Consider the following 6,921-nt stretch of genomic DNA (forward strand, 5'->3'; position numbering starts at 1 on the left):
CAGAGATCGATTGCGTGGAGGAATGCCAACAACTCGCCTGGCCTACAGCGCCAGCTCTCGCGCAGTGGCTCTTAATAAAACTAACCCCTGTAATATCCTAGTCCGCGTCCTAAAGTAGAAAAGTATAAATCGACATTTTGATAATGGTTTCAGGGCGTGTTGAGGACTAAAGAGCGCAGACATTCATTGTAAACGTACACTGATTCCAGTTGGAGGTACAATGTTGGTATTTGTACGCTTGAAATTGACACCTACTAAAAGTTCCCATTTCGGTGTGCATATTCCTAAGAAATTCGTTTTTTTGTAAAATTTTGGTAAACGAGTAAACAGGAAATCCAAGTGTACAAAAAATGTTCTAGGAAACAAAAACAGTCTGCATAAAAGATTTTTCGAACAATTAAGAGAAAGTTTTAGACCAGGAAGTAATATCGTAAACAGTATTCTTACGTAGCAGGTGTTTTAAACCATTAGTTTATGTAAAATTTTGTAATGAAACGGTGAAATAAATTCAGCTTAAACTTTTATTATTTTTTTAACGAGCCTGAAAGATTAAAGGTACGCCTCTTTTTTTATAATTGTAAACGCTGGTTCCAAATTGATTTTCGGAAAGAAATTTTCCGTCAACTCCTTCGTCCAACAACTATGTGAGTTAATTTCTAACCAAACATCATTTATATCCTTTATTTTTAGGAACGGTAGGCGGATATGCGTTAAATTACCGTTTTTCGTTCTTGGTTTGCGTGAAATGCTGTAACCAATCCATTATCTTGATCATTTCTCCATAAAGCTTTGGCGTTATGAAAGAGAAAACCTCGGATTGTCGCAAAACGGAATACCCCTTTTGTTGCACTGAAGACAGTTGCCTCAAAATCAGGTTGAACTACCGTCGGATTCAAGTTCAGTCCACGGTCCACCGCTAAGTCTTTCAGCAAACCTTTAAAGGTACAACGAAAGATAATAAGAAAGCCGTGTTAACCAAGATTGCTTTACCTGATAAATTGTCCATAGGTACGCGTTTCTTTATAAGGAAGAAGTCCATATACGGCACAATTTGACCCTCAACTTGACCATGGATTGAGTAGACTTGTGTGAAGAGACTCGGTGATCCAGTAAATTGAACCATCGATATATAAAATGTATATTTGGTTAGGTACTCAAAGTATATTTCGGTGTCAGAAATTTATTTTATCGTCACTTCCATCTTCTGTATAATTATAAATAAACCATGTAAATTTGATAATATACCGATTACAAGAAAACTCTCTCAACTCTAAAATGTTGTCCAATCTCCAGCATTATTTATGTCAGCTCGACTTGCAGTTGGTTTTGGAACTTTCTATCTACGGGTCCTTAAAATATTAGTTTTTACGGCGGAATATTTTGGTAAACACTGATGGAGGCATTCGCGATCATATGGATTTTTAACAAATTACTTGGTTCCGTTATAACCTACAATTCATTTTCGTTTAAGCCTAAATAAGAATAACGGTCCATTTTAGAACTTACGGTATGGTAGCCTTTCTTCTTTGAACCCGATGGCGAAGATTTAACTTAAGCGTTACATTTTTTTAATGGTTTCCATTCTACTTATAGCACCGTCTTCTGGTCCGTGGTTGTGGTCACACACATACTATAAAAATGGTTTTTGCAAAACACTTTCCACAATACCGTGAACGCATTTCCGCAGCCAGACACGAAGAGTGTAAAACCCCTCCTAGGGAAGATAAGTTCTTCGGAGAGGTTTAAGGTATGGGCTTTAAATGAATCTCCATTAAATCACAGAAAGCTAATATTAATGAAGTTTCTATTAAATCGCAAAACTGTGGTCCAATTTGGGTCGCCAGCAATATAAACGTTATAAGTTTAATCCGAAACTACTAGAAATCCCGGGAATAGTGTTTAAATCAAGTCTCAAACAAATCGCAAAAAACAAGTCTAAATTAGGTCTTAAGCTGGTTCTCAAATAGCGCTATAAACGAGTCTTCTCTTAGGTCAGCTTAGAGAAACCTTAAAAACACTTGATTTTATCTGAATTTTAATATATTTTTAGTCTGAGTTTTGGAATGTGGGGGACTCGTTCGGGATTTTTTTGCGCTTAAATAAATCATTTTAAGGTTTTTTTCACCATTATTTTGATAAGCGACGCAAGGTTACTATTAGACCGGGTAGGCCAGCCTCATCAACGCGCGGACAAAACTTGTTCGAACTAACAGATTGTAACGTCGCCGGGAGTAGTGGCGTACTCCTGTAATCCCAAGCGCCTGGGAGGCAGAGTTTGTGGATGGCCGTGTGAGGAAGACCACCAATCCCCCAACGGGTGGTCGGAATACTTCCGCCACGGGTGTCCCCACGTATCCCTCGCCGGCGTGGCCGTTACACATATCTCGCCCTGATTAATCAAATGGACGAGAGGACTAAATTGTCCCACACGTCACAATCGACTAAAAAAAAAGATTGTAACGTCGACAGTGCTAAAAGCTTTTTTAATACGCTTATAGTAAGTAAGTAACTTTTTCTTATCGGAACTAAATGAGAGTTACGTTTTTATAGGAAACCTAACGGTGACGTATTAACTGATGGCAGGTCATCTAGGTTTTGAGCTTCTTTGGAAACTGGGACATCACCTGTCGTCTTGTGTCGCGTGGACAGAGGTCTGCTCTTGCCAAATCAATATATTTCAGTATTTTTAATATTTTAGACAATACGACATTGAAATTAAGCTAAATTTGGGAAACAATTTATATTTCGGGTCCAAAGGCCTGCAACGTTAAGAGTGAGAATGTTTTATAAATATATCAAGGGAGTGCTTTTAAACACCATTAAGTATTTTGCTTCATCTGCTTTATTTAGAGCGATATTCACCAGCAATATTTTTATTACGTACGGGTTTCCCAATAGCCACGCACCGCCAGTCACAGGTATCGCCCCTACAAACGCTGAGTTTCGGCGAGAGAGAGCGCGTACCTGGAACCAACAACTCGCCTGCACTGCAGCGCCGCCAAGTAGCGCTATTTCAAAGTAAACTCCGGGTGTTTAGACAGCCACAGTCTAAACAGTTTGGGTAGAGACCCAGAGACGGGCGAATAAAAAGGAAAAATCACATGGCGCCGGTACATAGGACGAAGTCTTTTAGGAAATCATCAATATTTTTAAACCATTAGTCAAATAATAGACAGTTTTTGTAAAATTAAAAATGAACATTGTCATTTCCTTGGTGACAATATGTTTCAATAATCGAACGAGTTGAGTGCATCTTGGACAATATGTGGCGATTAAAAAAACTTATAGAACCTATGGCAACTTTTTGGTCATTAAAACTTATAACTTTTTTTGTTATTATTAAGGTTATAAAATATTAGCCTTGTATGAATTCTTATTCTTTTTATTCAATAATAAAAGTTTCAAGAAATGGAAATTAAAGAATAGTTTAAAATTTATCAGAAGCATAAAAGGCGCCTTTAAAAATTACTGTTTTTAACAAAAGTTTCGAACTGTAAAAGTTATTAAAATAAATACCTAGTATAAAAATTAATATTAGTTTCAACCATAACTTAATAACATCAAAATAACTTGTTAAGCTACGTAAAAGGGTGGTTAAAAATAACAATTAGTTATTTTCTTCAAAAAATTTAACCTATGCTACGATGTTATTAGTAAAAAAATTATCAGCCAACTTTCAATTATCGGAAAATCACCAAAGATTGAACAGATTATTATTGATGAAGAGATTGAGCAAACGATTTATAAAATTAAACAGAAATGGACCACGTTATATCATTGAAACATTCAGGGAAACCCAGGCAAACCGAAACATAAAATTTTTTAATGAAGGTTATTCCCCGAAAAATAATTTAAATATCCTAATAGTGAAACTTTCAGAATTATAAACTTTGTATGATTGACGACTTGGTCGTTTTCTTCGACACCAATTATTAAAAATTGCAAAACAAATTAACTCGAGAAGTATAGGGATATCTTTAACCAAGAAATGGCATTCCGTGACCTCAGGATTGAATATTACCTTGATCTTCGACCCTTGACCTTCTCCTTTTACGATAATAACAGAAATGCTATTTTAATCAATATGGATTGCTAAATTTAGTTGGCATACTGACCTTCGGGGAGAAATAAGAAAATAATTTGGAAATTGAACACTTTTTTGGGCGAGCTAATTACAAAATTACAACCTGGTAAATCTAAGGATAAGCGGACAAAGGGTTAGAGTTACATTGCTGCTGTGATGCGAGTGAAAAGGCTTACGTTACCCTGATTTACGAAAGATTCAAAACAAAATCAAGAAAAATTCTCGTAAATTTAGTTACGGCTAAAGCCCGAGTAGCACCTCATGAACAAATAAAAGATCAAGAACAATCTCTGCCCAAACTCAAAAAAATTGATTTTTAGTATGAAGCTTCGCTCACTTATTACCGCAAACCTATTCAGGCTTTTACGAATAACCAAGTCCAAATTTAAGTGACGTGTTCCTTATGTCATATTTAGTCGTAGTTTTTGGAGAATGTCCTCATTGACTAGCGTGTGTTCACCTCGTTTCGTGACTAATCACAACGTTTCTAAGCACTTATTCACTGCCAATACATTAGCACATCAAATATGTTTCCACTGAAAGCAATTTCCTTGGCCTGGTTTGAATTAATGTAAACCGTAAAAAACATGAGTTAATAAACCATTACGCTATAAGAGATTTTCAAAGCATTAATTTCTAAAAGTTTTTCCAATTGCTTAATGTAGGGAACGTTTATACAAAAACCATTAAGACTCAATAGTTTTACACAATAAACGGAGACTGAAAAATAGGCAACTTTGGCAAATGCAACGATTTTAGGCGTGTAACGTAAAACGCACTATTCTACCCTAATATTGAAACTATAAAGGTAATTTTTAATGTATTTAACAAAGATCTTAAGTTTAATAAACAGTAACTTCCGAATACTTCAAAAACCATGGCAAGGAAAATCAAGAAAGCGTCAGTGCAGAAACGTGTAAACTTTGACGTTCCCGTTCGAATCCTGAGATGCTTAACCTCTTTAATGTTTAATATGACCAAAAACGTTTTCTCATCTTAACCGGTGCGCTTGAACTTATCAACATGATTTCTTACTTATATTTACTAGTTCAAGAAATGAAAAATAATTTTTCAGAAGTTAAGCTTCTCTTGCTTTTATAGTAAACATTATTTTTAATAGCCTATGTTGCTAGGCAATATTAAATTACTTTCCTTTAAAACATTGCTCAAATTTAACGAACTTGGGAGATCATCATCGAACTGATCAAAATAAAATAGAGTAAAATTATAATCGAAACCAGGAAAGACACTAATCAGGGTACCTGGAAATCAATTAGGAATCAAGCCAAAAACGTTATCAAGGATTCTGACCAAAACATTAACGAAACAAAACAGTAAAAAATCAAGTAGCCAGACAAAATCTAGGAATTATTTTTATACCAAATAAGTTATCAGAATTAATTACTGTATTTGTATTTAACTTTGAAGAGAATGACCAGTATACTCTTAATTCTTGTCTATTGACAAAGGCTTTACTAAGAAATTAAAAAAAAACATAAATATTGCACTTATTAATTACCGTGCTATAGTATATTAAAAAAACAATAAAACTGGAGAAGACCACACGGTATAAACTTATTATTTTGAGACGTTTAGAGCAGCCTTATTAGAACATTATGGTGAGTAAATTTGGAACCTGAGTGAGATTGGAAGCTACATTTAATAATTATAATAAATAACTATTTCTCGAAATATGAATAATCACATAATTCCTAATATTAATATAATTAAAACTGACCAAATTGACATGATTTTCTCTTATATACGCTGTATAGCACCATCAAACAAACATTAATAAATACATGTATGTTTACTGAAGGTAAATATACTGTAATGAAACACGAGTGTTAACTATGTTATTATTCTTGTTTTTTTAAAGCTAATTATATCGAATGATCTTTGGATTATTCCAGTAAGATATAACCATAAATTTAATAAAGCATAATCATGGTTTTTCTAGTGGTAGCAGTAAGCTTGTCAATTATCAAGCGTTTTATAGATTCCCAACTTTCCCTTTTAAGCGTTCTCTCGTGCCAAACTGCCATAGCTTTGTCTGTTTCCTTGACTGCGTGAATAATTTGTTTAAAAAACGTTATTATTAGCATTCATAGAAACATTACAATTGAGACACGTGTTTTTTAAAATAAGTTTAGAAAAGGTCATATAAAGGGCTTATCCAGGATTTTATTTCACGGGAGGTTTTAAGGGAAAAATTTCAAGGGGGGGTGCTGACGGAGGTTTCACTAATTTTTATTAGACACCCCCTCAGTCATCAGTATTTGGGGGGGGGGGTTGAACCCCCCCATAAATATGCCCTTGGGTCATATAGTTATTTTTTATGACCTATAATATTATTGACAAATTGACCTATTCCGACCAAACCCATTTCAAAAAAGGTCATCGAGAAAGCTCTAAAACTTGTTACTTGACAGTTTTGGTTTACAAAATGACCTCTCCCTCTTCGCCGCACAGCCGGTGATTATAATACCTTCGTCTTACTGCCAAGCGTAAAACACCGAATTCGTAGAGTTTGAGTTATTGAACTCGTACCTCCTGTCACAATGGGATAAAGCTTCACTACCGTCACCTTCGCTACTAGGTAACATGCGCCCGTATTTGGCATATAATTCACCTACTATTTCGACAGGGAAACCCTTACAGGAAACAAATATGATAGAATACCAATGTCTGACGAAGAGTTAGACGCGCTAATATCCTTGGTTTTACACTATATTTTTAAGTATAGATGGTGATATCGTAGGTAATATTTTAAAAGGCCCATGTTTTATTCTGCTTGTACCCCTGGAAATAAACTGGCGAAGGTTTCTTCGTTTGAA

This window comes from Leiobunum rupestre, chromosome 9 (assembly GCF_980474605.1).
Source record: "Leiobunum rupestre chromosome 9, qqLeiRupe1.1.hap1, whole genome shotgun sequence".
In the NCBI taxonomy this organism is placed as follows: domain Eukaryota; kingdom Metazoa; phylum Arthropoda; class Arachnida; order Opiliones; family Sclerosomatidae; genus Leiobunum; species Leiobunum rupestre.